Source organism: Octopus bimaculoides, chromosome 5, assembly GCF_046866305.1.
Source record: "Octopus bimaculoides isolate indiv1 chromosome 5, ASM4686630v1, whole genome shotgun sequence".
NCBI classification, from domain to species: Eukaryota; Metazoa; Mollusca; class Cephalopoda; order Octopoda; family Octopodidae; genus Octopus; species Octopus bimaculoides.
Window position 1 is genome coordinate 6,270,458 of NC_142932.1, and position 16,523 is coordinate 6,286,980.

The following is a 16,523-nucleotide window of genomic DNA, read 5'->3' on the forward strand; positions in this document are numbered from 1 at the left end:
CACACACACACAAACATATATATATATAGGCAAGAATGGAGAATTCTTATATATATATATAGGCAAGAATGGAGAATTCTTATATATATATATATAGGCAAGAATGGAGAATTCTTATATATATATATATAGGCAAGAATGGAGAATTCTTACATATATATTGGCAAGAATGGAGAATTTTAGGAAAGTTCTTATATTTTTGGGATGTTTTACAAATCTTTTTTAAAAAAAAATTTAATATTATCTTAAAACGCTTTTTTGTTTAGAAATTATATAATATTTAGAATATTAAATCTTTAATGCACCTCTGATAAGAGAAATGTGGTCAACTGTTATGGATGGAATACTCGCCCATTTCAAACCAAAATTTTTCGAAACGATCGTATGAATATGTACTCATTAAACATTCATCCGAATTCATCGGATACTATAGCTCCTTGGATTCCTACCTTCTAACCTTGTCATCGATTCGTAAAAATTGAAAGTTTTAATGCAGGTGCATTTATGTATTATACGCTTTCATGATTTGTATATTTGTACTTGAATTGATACTGTATATGAACTTGCTTATGATGCGAAGTGATTTAATTCGATATAGGGATTTGACCTTTGGAATTTGTTCTCCATTCTTGCCTATTTTTGTTCCTTAAGAACGCTAATGAGTTGCGCTGTACTAAAGGATATCCTATATATATATATATATATATATATATATATATATATATATATATATATATATATATCCATGTGTGTGTCTTTGTTTGTCCCCCACCACCGCTTGACTACCAGTGTTGGTGTGTTTACTTCCCCGTAACCTAGCGGTTCGGCAAAAGAGACCGATAGAATAGGTTTTGGACTTTAAAAAAAGCCCTGGGGTCCATTTGTTCCACCAAAACTCTCCAAGGCAGTGTCCCAGGATGGCTGCAGTCAAATAGCTGAAACAAGTAACAGATAAAAGATAAATGAATAAATAAACAAATCATATAAAGTTTCCATTTAGCAAGAGAGCCACTATATGGTCGCCTGATATGGTACAAACAGCAGTTAATTTGTTTTCAAATCACATACTACCATTTTAGAAAAGAACAAGTCGGCGTGGCTGTGTGGTAAAAAGCTTGCTTTCCGCATAGTTCCGAGTTCAGTCCAACTTGGGCAAGTGTCTTCTACTATAACCCCGGGCCGACCAAATCCATGTGAGTGGATTTGGTTGACGGAAACTGAAAGAAGATCGTCGTATATACATACGATCGAACGCCTGCGTCATCCCTGTTGTAAGTAGTTTTATCAACTTTATATTTTCTGACGCGACTCTATCTCTTTCTCTATCACTTTTCCCCCCTCTCGTTCTTCCTCTGTTACTACTACGTATCTCTATTTACCCCTCTCGTTCTTCCTTCTGTTACTACTATATCTCTCTCTTTCCCCTCTCGTTCTTCCTTCTGTTACTACTATATTCCTCTCTTCCTCTCTTTCTCGCGTTGCTCACCTATTCTTCTACTTCCTCCCTTTGTTTCTCCCTCTACCACTCTCTCTCTCTTCCTTACCCCTGCCTGGTCACATGCTTCCGGTCACTAATTCTTTTCTTCCTTGGCTATCGCCGAGTAAAACACGCGAACTTACTTCGTCCCTACTTTCAGTTCGTGCCTCACAGCGTTCATATACACATAATTTTTCACGTCTGGCTGCATAGCCTTTTCCATTTGTTTTCCTGTCTTGTTTTCTTTTCCGTTTGTTTTCCTGTCTTGTTTTTTGTCCGCCACTACATTCCTCCATGGCACAGGTTTGATTTGTGTATACAAATTTAATTTGCGGTCCATGGGAAGAGCCGTTTTAACGATGCGTCCTGCCCAACTCTTCGAAACGCCGGTGTTAAAACGGGGGTAGCTGATGAAGGAAAATGTTCTCTATGTGGCTTGTGTGTTTTCTGTACTCTGGTTATTATTATTTTCTTGTCTACGTTTTGTTTGCAATGTCCTGTACCCAGATATGCACCTATATATACAGGTAGACGTAGGTATGCACATACCTGTACGTATATATGCATATACTCATTTATTATTTGTTATATATATATATATATATATATATATATATATATATATATATATGTATGTATATACGTGTGTGTGCGTGTTGTGTGTGTGTGCGTGTGTGTGTCTATGTGTGTGTTTGTGTCTGTGTTTGTCCCCACACCATCGCTTGACAACCGATGTTGGTGTAACTTAGCGCTTCGGCAAAAGAGAACGATAGAATAAGGACAAGGCTTACAAAGGATAAGTTCTAAGGTCGATTTCTTCGACTAAAACCCTTTAAGGCGGTGCTCCAGCATGACCACAGTCTAATGAACGAAGCAATTAACAGTAACAGAGTAATGTAGCCTTGGGTTCACTGCAGCTGGGTAAAAGACAGGATGATTATGGCTGGGAAGCATTTGATATTAGATCAGCTCGATCAAAAGCATTCTAGCCCTGACTAAATGAGGCTAAACACCAATAATACGGTAACTACAATAGAGAGGGTACATATGAGAGGTTAACTTATCAGCTCAAAATATATAGTCGATACCCGCAACTAATGACTGGTGCCGCGATTCACAGCTCCACCAACACCAGTAACAAAATAATATAAAAGTTGAAAGTAGGTTTTACAAACGTTGTCTCCGAGGAATTGAGCGAGAATGAAATTTCGATGTACATTTGCTTGACTGAGAGATTTACCACAACGTACAGAATTCACAAGAAACAGCTATATCAACAACAACAACAACAACAATAGACAATAACGTATAAAAATAGATATAACAACGACAATAGCATAAATAATAACGATTTCTTTTATTTTTCACAAGGACACCAAGCGAAAGATTACAAAGGCGAAATGATTATGACAAAAGGTTTGCAATGAAAAAGAACAGAAAGATAACTTACAAAAATAAGATGAAGACAACCAAAGAGATACCGATTAATAGCTGTAGTAGTTGTAATAATAATAATAATAATAATAATAATAATAATAATAATAATAATGATAATAATAATAATAGTTTTGAAAGTCTAATAGGTTTTTAATTTCATTTTTGTATCTTCTTCAAAAATGTTTTTGTTATCTTTAGATGTCGACCGGGAAGAGACAGGGAGATGGAAATAAAAATAGACAAACAACATCGGCAATAAGTAAATAAATAAGTAAAATAAAGGAATAAAACTACAAATAAAATAAGCATAACGCTAACATTATTTGCATTACTTATATTGTTTTCATCGTTGTTTGTAATTTTGTTTCCTTTCCTGTATTCTCTATCAAACCGGTACTGCGTTCCCGAGACTATATCGATGAATAGACGTAACATTTTCGCACTTCTGTCTATCTAACTATATCTCTATCTTTCTCTCTCTTTCATCTCTCACACACACCCCCAACCCATATATATGTATATATATATATATATATATATATATATATATATATATGAGTATATGCATACATACTTGTATATGTTTGTGTGTATGTATATATACTGATGTGAGTGGCGGATTTAGTATGGTCAAACACCATTAACTGGAACCAATAAAAGAGTAACAGAATATTATATACCCAAATACAAATATGTTCAAATATCTATTTATTGATTTTTGTTTTGCATATATTTATGAATGATTTTGTGCTTTCGTAGGTGTCTAACATTATGGAATCTGCTTCACAAAAGATTTTCTATGAAGCTCGAGTTACATCCGTTGACCTGTTTATATGCATGCTTGCATATATGCATGTATGTATGTATGTATGTATGTATGTATGTATGCATGTATGTTATTATTCAGTTTTATTTCAAGATTTCTTGCCAACAGAGAAAGAACCGCTTTCTAACCTCGATCCAAAGATCCTTCATTGTAATTTCAACAACACCAAAAGGGTATTTTTGCATGTATGTGTGTATATGTGCAGTATTTGGAATCAGTCTATATGCAGATTTGCATGTTTTGTTTTATGTATGTATTCTCATGCATATAGTTGCATGTCTAGACACACGCATATATACTTAAATGATGAACCACTGGAAAGTTCTACAGATTTTTACAGTTCCAGTGATGGCTTGGATCAGTAATCTTTGAATCAGTTTTCTCCTTTCTGGTTTTGAGAAGCTTAATTTCTAAAGATTGGTACTTAGGTAGTGTGTTACATATCCTAGTGACCCAATAATAACAGGTATAAATCTGAACTTGTAAGGGGTCGAGTAACTGTATATCTCTCAATAGTTCAACTGAGGTATTTTCGTATGTATATATGTATGTATGTATGTATGTATGTATGTATGTATGTATGTATGTATGTATGTACGTACGTACGTACGTACGTATGTATGTATGTATGTATGTATGTATGTATGTATGTATGTATGTATATGTATGTATGTTCTTTTTCTCTTTTTAATTTAGAGTAAATTTCGACCGGCAGGCTACTTAGTAGCAAGGTTGTGAAGATAAACAGCCTGTTTTAACCATCATTCTTTAAGGCTTAAGCCGGGCTATCAGATCTTTATAGTTCCAGATATCGTGATCATTTGTAGTGTATGAATTAAGGCTTTGCATTCTCTCCCCAAGATCTCAATTTCAGCTATACTTTGCTCCAGGCAGGTCGCTATGTATCCTGTTGCTCCAGTAATAATAGGTATGAAGCTGAAAGTGTACTGAAAGGTAACTGGATTTGCAAACTCCTTATTAGTGGTCCATAGTTGTCCTCTTTCTCTTGTCTTTTCTTAACATACTGGTGTCCAAAAGGCAGCTGTTTTCCAAAACAGAACATATCTTTCTTTGTGGTCCCACACAACAGTATCTGGCCGGTTGTGTTTTAACTCCTGGCTGTTTTAATTTTTAATTCCCACCCTTATTTTTTGACCCATGTATGTATCAGTTAACTAACATATGTGATGACGATCCATCTGAGCGCGAGGACGCAGAAATTCCCTTGGTTGGTGTCAGAGAGCGCAGTAAACCACTGGGAGTGAGGAATCCTTAGCTGTTGTCACTTCATCCATTTAGAATAGGGGCACTCTGATGTAAAATCTGCGTTTACACGTGACACACAGAGACTCAGAGAGTGTACTCGTGTTGTGTACAAGCTTTTATCACTATAATCCAATGATGTATGTCTGTTTAGGGTATCTGTATTTGTCTTTCTATTTACTGAAAGTCCTATGGCAATGGAAGAGTGGTGACATGTGTTAACCTCACCAGTTGGAAGCACACAGTAAGTTGCAACATTCAGCTGTAGTCTATACTTCAAACCATGCACATCTCCAATGGGACTGAGTAGTCTGTTGTGATGGTATAGACGGAAAGTCAGAAATGTAATTGACAACCAGGAAGCACAAGGAGAAGTCAATCATCTGTGAAGATAGAGCAATCACCATGTATGCATGCAAGCACGCATGTATGTAGTGGATATCCGTCGCTCAATGATGAGGATTCAGTTGCTGAATCAAAGAGTAAGTAACTGAGCATTCTAAAAACAAATGTACCCTAAATGCAGTTCTTAAGGTGGATCAGCGTATTACATGGACCTTTGTGCATGGAACTGCATACCTGCAAGTATACAGGAAGAATTGATCATAGAAGTATCTGACATTGTTTTCGTCCACCCAGTTTCACTCGTAACGTACACCCAAAACCACGCTAATAGCTTAGGAATAAATTTTAGGATTTCTCAGTTTTCTGTGAATCGATTTTGATAAAACTTTTACAACTGATTTGTACACAATGGCAGCACCAATGTTATGCTTTCATTATTCTATGTAACGTCCTTTCTTTTTTATTTCAGATTCTTCAGTTTTGGGGTGAACCACGCTAATATCTTTAGAATGAAAATAGCCCGTCTAGACATTTTTTCAGAAAATGTAGGGTAATCATAGATATTAAACATACATTGAGTAAAAATTTAACAGAAAGCCATAAAAGTATTATAAAATTCATTGACATAATGAATTTTTTAGCCACATGACCACCAAAGAAGAAACGATCCGGCTGTGGGACCTCTTAGACTGTGACAGCTAGGTATTTAAGGAGTATTGGTCGCAAGTTACGTGGGAAACCTGGACAAACAAGCAAAACCATTTTCACCGCCTCTGGGCTTCCTCATGTACCAAAAACCACCAGAAATCGCATCCTCGGGACCATGACTTCTGTGCGAGAACCCCTGAAACTGCCTCCTCACAAGAGTTTGAGGCTTCAATGGGCCCAAAAGTACATGACGTTAGACATGCATTGTGTTCTGTTCACTGACGAAACCAGGCCGACCCTTGACGAACCTGACGGTTGGGCAAATGGTTGGGTCTGTTTTGGAGATGAGAGTAACCAACATTTACGACATCACCAACAGGGTGGAGGAGTCAAGTTGTGGGCTGGTATCACTGGGAACAGACTTGTTGGCCCATTCAGGGTGCCTGAAGACTTTGAAGTGACCGCAGTCGCCTACTGCAATCTCCTGAAGGAGGTTTTGCATCCCTGGCTAGATGACATACCGCTGTCACTTCTAATCTCATATTCATGCATGACAACGCTCCCTCCCACTCTGCTAGGACCACCCAAACATTCCTAGGGTCCTACAGCATACAAAGTGAAAGGTTGATGGTGCGGCCGTTAGCATTTCCGGATCTCAACCCTATCGAAAATCTTTGGTCCATCATTAAACAAGAAGTTTATGCCGATGGGCACCAATTTGCGTTGAAAGATGTCTTAAGGGTGACCATCAAAGCTGTAGCAGAGCATTCCAACCTACTGCTATTAAGAAATCGACAGATTCCATAACTAATAGGGTTTTTAAAGTTATCTGTCGAAATAGCGCTCATGTGGCTAAATAATTCATTATGTCAATAAATGTTATAACATTATTATAGTTTTCTGTTAAGCATATACTCAATGTATGCCTAATATCTATCAATACCTTTCATTTTCTGAAAAAATGTCTAGATGGGTTATTTTCATTCAAAAACCATTAGCGTGGTTCACCCCAAAACTGAAGAATCTGAAATAAAAAAAGAAAAGACGTTACACAGAATAATGTAAACATAACAATGGTGTTGCCATAGTGTGCAAACCATCTGGGAAAAGTTTTATCAAAAGTGATTCACAGAAAACCTAAGTTTCACTTCTAAGCGTGGTTCTGGGTGTATGTGCCAATCCGAAGCTCTAGAAAATTAAATTTATCCATGACGCCACGCCATGGGATCGACCCTAGGACCTCATGATTGCAATACCGATTTCTTAGCCAGTCGGCCATATTGTTACTCAGTTTCCAGCCATACAAACTTCAGTCGAATACACACATACAGATTCGCTTGCACACACATTTGCCCACACGCATTCATACAAACACAAACACATACGTATGTCTGTATGTGTGTACTTGTATGTATACACATATTAAATATGTGTCAGCACCTATTACATCACAAAGATTCACATACATAAACACGCACTTACACGCACGCGCATTCACATATATGTTTGACTGTATGTGTGTACACACGAAAATACAGATATATAAACATGTATTAGATCGTAGATACACACCCATATACACTGACATATATATGTCTATATGTGTACAGGTAAATATGCGTACATATAAACATCTGTTAGGTCACAGATAAACACACCCCACCACACACATACACACACATACCTACATACATGACTGAGTGTATGAGCACATAAATATATTTGTACATGTTAACATCTATTAGATAACAAACACTCTCAAACATGCACACGCGTGTAGGCACTAACACACGCACAAAAATACACACATAAACACACACACAAACACAGTGATCTTGTTTTGTTTTTATGGAAGAAAAAATCCAGCAAGCCGTCGATACATTAGTTTCTATATTTGCTATCACTTGCCTCATTACGTCTTGTTTATGTCATTGTTGTGCACGAAGAAAAAAAAAAACAAGAATATTTAAATATGTTTTACATAATCACGAATAAATAACACTTGCATAGTTATTTATTTCTTCTTTGCTGAATATAATTAGTCTCTTACTCTTTTTTCTTGTTTCAGTTATTGGACTGCGACCACACTGCAACACTTATTTGTTGGGAGTATAAAAGCGAACAAATCGTTACTCAATCTGTCGGCCATTTTTTTTTACTGAATCGTCGGTAAGTTACATGAACACAAAACAACCAGCCCCAGTTGTCATGTGGAGGGGCGACAAAAACGACCACAAAGACACATACTCACAAATAATATATACATATGTGTATGTTTATATAAATCTTTAGTTAAATATATCCAATGAGAATATTATATACTGAACTTATATTGAGTGGTCTATTGTATCAAAGTATTAATACTATTAAAGTATTTATGTATTTAATACGAGCGATTATATATATATTTTCTATAATATATTATTATTAATATCAGGAAATCAATATTAGAAAATTCTTTAGAAATATATATACGTGTGCAAAATAATTCTTGTATTAAAATATAAATATATATAAAAATATATGTAAATATGTACACGTATAAATATATAATAATAAATATGACAGTTTAAAAGTTTTAAATTGAGTTTTAAAGCATCTTACGACCGTTTCTTATATATCTATGTATCTATCTATCTATCTCTCTCTCTCTCTCTCTCTCTCTCTATATATATATATATATATATATATATATAGAGAGAGAGAGAGAGAGAGATGAGAGAGAGAGAGAGATGAGAGAGAGATGAGAGAGAGAGAGAGAGAGAGAGAGAGAGAGAGAGAGAGAGAGAGAGAGAGATAGAGAGAGATACAAATATATCAGAGCTTCTACACATGAAGATACAGATATATAAATATGTATTAGATTGTAGATAAACACGCATATACGCTATGGTACGAACTTCTCTATAAGCAGACATTTCTTCGTAAGGTCTTACAGTCTTTCCTCAATTTGAATTATTGAGATGAATTCGTCTACATTTGTCGATTCAGGTAGGAGAGACAACAATCGACCATCTACGTGATTACTCCATTTCCTTCAAATAGAGGTAAAAGCCCATCAAATTACAACTCAACTGTCATAGGAAAGGAAGGCCATATTAGACAGTATAGTTTCAGGTTTACTGCAGAACGGTTTGGTATTGGTTGGATTGCTTCTTTTTTTATTATAAGTTTGCTTATTTCATGGCTGACTTGGATAGGAACAAAATAAGTAGGAACGAAGGCGACCTCTATTAAGACGATTTATCCGTAAACAGTGCATAAAAGATATTTTAAGCAGGGCCACTATGGCAAAATATGGAATAATTTCAACGTCAATAAAAGCATCAACAAAAACAAGAAAAATGTCTTGTTTACTAGAAAAACATTAATTCTTTTAAGACCTTGCGTTGATCTTGTTATGATTCTTAGGGAAGCTTCTCAGATATCTTCCTTTCTTTTTTCTCTTGTTTTTGTCTAACATACTAAATACTTGCCGCTTTGATCGCAATGACTTTGAATACTACAACTACTACAACTAAAAGTAAAAAAGAAAGACAAAAAACCAGAAACCGCCAGAAACTGAAGAATCAAAGTACCAACATCTTCGTCACATTCACCATCGGCTCCACCACTATTACAACTATCATCGCTTTGGTCACAACCAAAAGTATGGTTTTAAATGAGATCACCAAAGCAAAAGCAAAATGACAGGAAACAAGCTCACAAGATTTGGAAGTGGTCATATCCTAGCGAATGGACCTCAGTAGTTGACCGGTACTTTATTTTATCGAATCCGAATGAATCAAAGGAAAATTTGACCTTGGTGCAATTTGAATTCAGAACGAAAAGGAACGTAAGGAAATAGCAAGTGCAGAAACATAAGCAGCTATGAAAAATAGAGAGGAAAGAATGTGTGTAAAACTACGTTATTTGAAAATAGAGTAATGCCTCGCCGCCGCCGCTCGCACAGAAATGTATGGAAGAAGACACGGAACAGATACGAACACATGAAATAACTAGTACTCACCCGCTAACTGATGTAAGGATACACTACTCATGCACACTTAAGTTATAAGTCGAAAAGTTAGAGCGTGTGTATGTATGTATATATATATATATAGTTTCAAACTAACAATAACCACATCTCGCATAACCCTCATTGCCTCGGCACACACACACACACGCACTTATTTTATTAAATACAGGCGCATTTATACACATGCTTAATATATGTGATAGACATTCATATATATATATATATATATATATATATATATATATATACACATATCTGTCTGCCTGTCTCTGTCTGTCTGTTTGTCTGTCTGTCTCTCTCTCTCTCTCTCTCTCTCTCTCTATATATATATATATATATATATGAAAGCTCTATGTTTGTATTGCAATATCTATTCATGTTTGTGTATTCATATAGACTAAATATGTACATATTGAAGTACGAAATCCCATATGTAATAAGGTGTATACACACACACACACACACACACACACACACATACACTCATAATCATATTGATATTAATGAAAATATTCATTAAATTCAGATTTACAAATTATTGTAGTCACATGCTAATACACATACATATACGCACACAACCATCGCTCCATCTTATCGTACGCAAATATGTGCGCGTATGTGTGTACATTTTTCAATACATGTATGTATATGTGCACGACTAACAGATAGGCACAAACCATTGCGTTTGTGTCTTAACGTGTGCGTGCATATGTGTGTGTGCGTGCGTGCACGTGTTTGTGTGTGTGGTAACTGCATTTCGGAGATAGTACGAGAATATTATAATCTGTTTTAAGATTAGTTTGTGTTCGTGTGTACGTGATGCATGCTCGGTGTGCATCTGATTCGAAGCAAGCAGTGCATTAATTTTAATATTTTTCTATTTCTATCGACCAATTGACAACTTATCAGGCGCCAGTATTATCACCTGTAATATCGATCTATTCAAAAGCTATTAAAATCCCATTCAAATGTGTATTCTTGGATAGAAGCACCATTACTTAGTGCTTGCGTGCGTGCGTGTGTGTGTGTGTTGTGTGTGTGTGTGTTGTGTGTGTGTGTGTTGTGTGTGTGTGTGTTGTGTGTGTGTGTGTGTTTGTGTGTGTGTGTGTGTGTGTGTGTGAAGAGACATCGATAAGACATATTGGAATAAGAAGAGTAGTTTAATCTCGTTATATTCCTACGCCAAACCTTTGCTTCTCGTTGTTGTTGGTGTTTTGCTGTCAGCAGATCTATAATTAAAAGCGTTCCAGCCATGTCATCTTGGGCGTTGAAGATCGCATTTCATGTTTCTATAGAATCATGAAGTCAATGGATATGAGTAGTGTGTATATATTTATTAACCACTTAACTTCCACAGGATCACGACCGTTTCACAACCTTCTTCACGTAGTATGGAATAAATTACATGTTTATGTAATACGTAAGCTCAGTTATCCCTTGTTTCGAATGCTCTGAGTAATATAAAATTTAGTGTTATAAGTTCCAAATTACTCTGGTGGTTGAAAAAAATTGGAATATGTATCATATATGATGCATGGATGTCAGAGAAACATATCTTGTGTATTACTTGTGATATGTAGACAGGCAAAGGGGTAAATTATTTATACAAGCATCCTAGAATAAAACAGAATGGTGTCTACGAACAAATTATATAAACAGATCGCAAAGACAGGTTTTTCCTTAGAGGCTATGTTTATGTTTTCTACTTAACCGAAAATAGAGAACAAAACAAAGTGGTACCAAGGGATATACTGTAGATATGTTGTCATAATGGACACATTGGAAGGTGTGAAATTAATGGATGACTTGCAAAACAACTCTATACTAAAATTCAACATCTAGAACAGTAGAAATACAACTCTCAGCTATACAATGACTCCATTTTTAGAATGTTTAGAAATGGAGCCATTGTATTGCTAGGAGTTGTAACATTCAGATAGGAAACAATAGTTACACTACGTCCGATTACACCGAAGACACGTATATATGCTTATAATTATAAGGAAACAGAGAATACCTATACAGACAGGAAAATGACAATGGTAAAATCCCTACGCAGAAGACCATTTAGATGCGTCTTTACAAACGAAGTACTTGATATATACGCAGTATAAAACAAAGATTAGTTAACAAAAGGTACTTTAAGAATAGTACAAGCCGTAGAACACTGCAACAAATAAAACGTAACAAATACCTTCACCAAAAGTACTAAAACAGAAAAACATTTCGAATGTTTTAAATTAATATGATATAAAATTCTCGTAAAACAAACGCAAAATATATTGAACCAAACTGTGAACTAACAAAAATGATATACTACAAAAATTAAAATGTTTCTTATCTGTAAACCTGCGAACCGGTTACAGTTGTTTAAAGCGATTTATAAATCCTGTTGCGGATGTGAAAATTGTTAACTTCACAACTCCTGCTGTTATATTAACTCTACAAGTACGACACTCTTTTACCGAACAGCTATGTACTCACGATCGATAAAGATCAATTGTGATGTTTTATTTTACACGGCATTAAAAAAAGCGAAATAGAGAAAACAAACTAATAGAAAGTACAACTCTATTCTACAGTAATCGTATATATATATATATATATATATATATATATATATATATATATATATAACGATGTGGATGTGTTCTACGCCCACGAAATTTTAAAGAATGAGGAACTGAGACAATTTGCTGCTAAATATTTAACACCCCAACTATGTTTTGAGTGATACTTTCGCCTAGTCATCCATTTGTGTGTGAGTACACACACTCACGCACACACATGTGTATAACGAGTAATCATGAATTAATAAAACAAAATCCTTATTTAAACACTGGTTTCAAATTTTGCCACAAGGCTAGCGATTTCGGGGGCGGGGTAAGTCGATTACATCGACCCAGTGATCAATTGGTACTTATTTTAATTGCCCTGAAAAAGGTGAAAGGTTGAGTCGACGCCGGTGGTACTTGAACTCCGAACGTAAAGCCGGAAGAAATACCGTTAAGCATTTTGCCTGGTGCAGTAATGACTCTGCAAGCTCACCGATTTGCTTCATTTAAATACTGAAGAAGTATTACATTAAAATAAAACAGCAAAAATAAACTGAATTACATAAAAAAAAGTACTAACAATAAATCCGTCGAGATTCAAACTTGTTAAAGATAAAATTCTATTTTGTTAAAAATATTATATCAATGAAGTGTTGTAATAAATGACTTTAAATAGATTTTTCTTATGTCCTCTCATTTATTTTGTTAAATTCAGCCATTGTGGTTGAGAAACTTTAAAAAAAAATGAAATTAAATTATATTTCGCAATTTGGAATCATTTAAATAACTTTCATATATTAGAAAAAAACCCAACAAATTTGGCATCCACATTTAATGAAGTTCCTTGAAGCAAGTAACGTTAAGATTTGATTTTCTTTTACTTGTAAAATAAAAGTATTAGATATTTGTGTGTATTTCTTCTTTGAAATATTGATTTCTAGTACAAGCACAAGGCGGGAACACAGATTTAGAGAAAGGAAAGCTGTAAACAAAGCGGGCGCATGTATGGCTGTATGGGTTAAGAATTTCGTTTCGCAACTACATGGTTCTTAGTAGGATTCCACTGCATTGTACCTGGCGTAACTGTTTTCTTTCATAGACTCAAGATGACCAAAAGCTTGTGAGCGGAAATGATAGACGGATAACGATTGCATCTCTTGTTGAAGTGTTGCGTAATCAGTTATGGTCTTTGTTGATCACTGATGGTTGAGGCTTGGAATACCACTACTCCCGTAGCTTTAAGCACGCGAAAGGTGTAGTATAGGCGGGAGTAGTTGTGATTCTTTGGCCCCTGTATTGATGTGTCCCTTGTTGAAGAACCGCCAGGTCAAAGTCGCTGCCTTCATTGATTACCAAAGGTCGAGCATGATAACTAAGCTTTTTTCGCTTCTGGTTTCGCTTCTGGTTTTGTACTAAAGCGTCTCATGCCCTTGTATCCATCACTTTATCGATTCTCTCATGTATTGCCATAACATTTAGAAAAATTAATCAGGAAAATTAAACACTCTGAAAATACATCTTCAGGCATTACGTCTCTATTCTTTGGAACAAGTAGAAAGAAAATGACACATATGGAAGAGGCATGAAAATTTGGTTTTGAACTGTGCCATAGAAGAGAGAAAACATACAAGGGGAATGGGATGTATTGTTGGATCCCAAAAGCGTCCTTATTCAAAACTAGTACCAGAAACCTCCACAGCAGCCGTTAGTCATTTACAGAACTGATCAGCAATTTAACAAAAAAGAAAAAAAAATGACACCTAGATGTATCTACCAAACAGAGATGCCATATTTAGTGAAAACCATAAGAAGCATGTAAAAAAACATAGAGTGATAGTTTAAAATATAGATTAATCAACTGTGAGGGTTGTGCTCCAGCATGGTCTTAGCTGCAATAGGTTGAACGAACTAAAGAAATGCTTATACATTATATAAATCAAACTGTCCTTAACATTTAAATTCCGCCGAGGTCGACTTTACCTTTCATCCTATCGGGGTCGATGAAATAAGTACCAGTTACGCACTGGAGTCGATGTATTGACTCCCCCCACCAAATTTCAGGCCTTGTGCCTATAGTGGAAAGGATTATCATCATCATCATCATTATTATTATTATTATTGTTATTATTATTATTATTATTATTATTATTATTATTATTATTATTATTGTTGCTGTTGTTGTTGTTGTTGTTGTTGTTGTTGTTGTTATAGGGGAGAGGAAGTGAAGGAAATGGTGGAGGACGTCGAGGAGGTTGAAGAGAAGCGTTGCCCATTCACTTGTGAAGTCAGGCGCAGTTTACAGAGTCTGAGATTGAACGTAGTTTACTGTGAAACTGATGCCGTTGGTGTTTCTGACGGCATCGAACTCTTGGGAGAGTGTCAATGTCACTTGAGAAGATGCAGCTTTGTGATATTTAAACACGGATGCGTTTTCAATGAGTATGCATGTCGGTCGATCTAATGTACTTTAAAGAAACGTGCCGTCAGGACAAGAGCTTTTTCAGTTGAAAATGTTACGCTGTCTGATATTTATTATTGATTATAAATGTCAATGGCAATGATGTTGTGGCTATATGTACTCTGAGACATTCTCTCTCTCTTTTTCTCCTTCTCACACTCACTCACTCTGTCTGTCAGTCTGTTTGTCTTTCTCTGTCTCGGTCTATCTGTCTGTCTGTCTCTTTCTGCGACGCCAAGCCAGACTTGAAGTGTGAAATTGTCTAGGAAAAAAAATCAATCAAATCAAATTGAGAAATTTGTGAACGGAATGTTTAACCATAAGGAGAGCATGCATGACTGCGTGGTAAAATAGTAAGCTTTCTAATCACAACAGCCATTGCAAGGTACCATGGGCTAGTGTCTTCTACCATGGTATCAGGTTGGTTCAAAATTTGCGAATTGCTTTGACAGAAACTACATGGAACCATTCCGAAGTGGTGCCAGTGTTAAACTGAAGCTATGCCTTCTGTCTGTCATCAAAAAGGGTAAATACCCCCTTCGGTTATGAATGACCATGGGATTGCACCTAGAAAGTTGCCCTCCGTGGCACAAGTTCTTGGGTACTTTGAAATTTAAACCATTCCGTTGCAAGAACATGTTACTAGTTTGAAGATGATTAGCTCATTTTTTCCACTTCAGTTTCTGTGCATGTGACCAGGAAATGGTTATATGTGCAGTCGTTCCTCACCTCAGACATTAAGAAAATCATTGAAAACCAAAGATAAGAAAATTTGTTGCGTGAGTTACCTCTTGATTTAGACAAAAGTTATATAATGACAATAAGATAACATACGCAACAGAAATTGCTTCTGTGTATCTGAAGTACATATGATTTTATTCACTCAATCTCCACACACACACTGAACAACCACTCTGTCTTTATATATAGATACTGAACGTCCCACTTTTATTTATTACAATTATTAAGCTATTTTCCCAAAACGAGAAATTTACACTTATCTGAAACAAACATAAGCCAATATATATATATATATATATATATATATATATATATATATATATATATATATATATATATATATATATATATATATATATACATAAACACACAAACATGCATATATACATGAATGCATACATACATACATCCACATACGCACACATATATAAGTGTAATATGTATAAGAGCATATATTCTAGACATAGAGCAAATGTTATCTGATATAGAATTTAATACTTGGGGTAGAGTTACCAAATATGTTGACTATAAAAAAAGATTTACAACTTCCTCGAGTTTCGCCTGATAGTTGATCGTCTCCTAGTTGTCAGCCGTTTGGTGAAACTCCTGTAGATTTCCATGTTTTATATAAACACACACACACACACACACACACACATGCATACACTGTTATATTCACATCTTTATATACCATAAAGTGTCAAAATAATGTAAATGTCCAGTTGAAGGACATTTACATTATTCATCAACAACAC

At 35.4% G+C, this 16,523-nt stretch overlaps 1 protein-coding gene across 1 annotated transcript in view; it reads right to left on the reverse strand.

Moving 5' to 3' along the window:
- The window catches only part of LOC106884390 (uncharacterized), a 647,954-nt gene that overhangs the window by 77,740 nt on the left and 553,691 nt on the right, over positions 1 to 16,523 (reverse strand). The gene's annotated exons all lie outside the window — the stretch shown is intronic.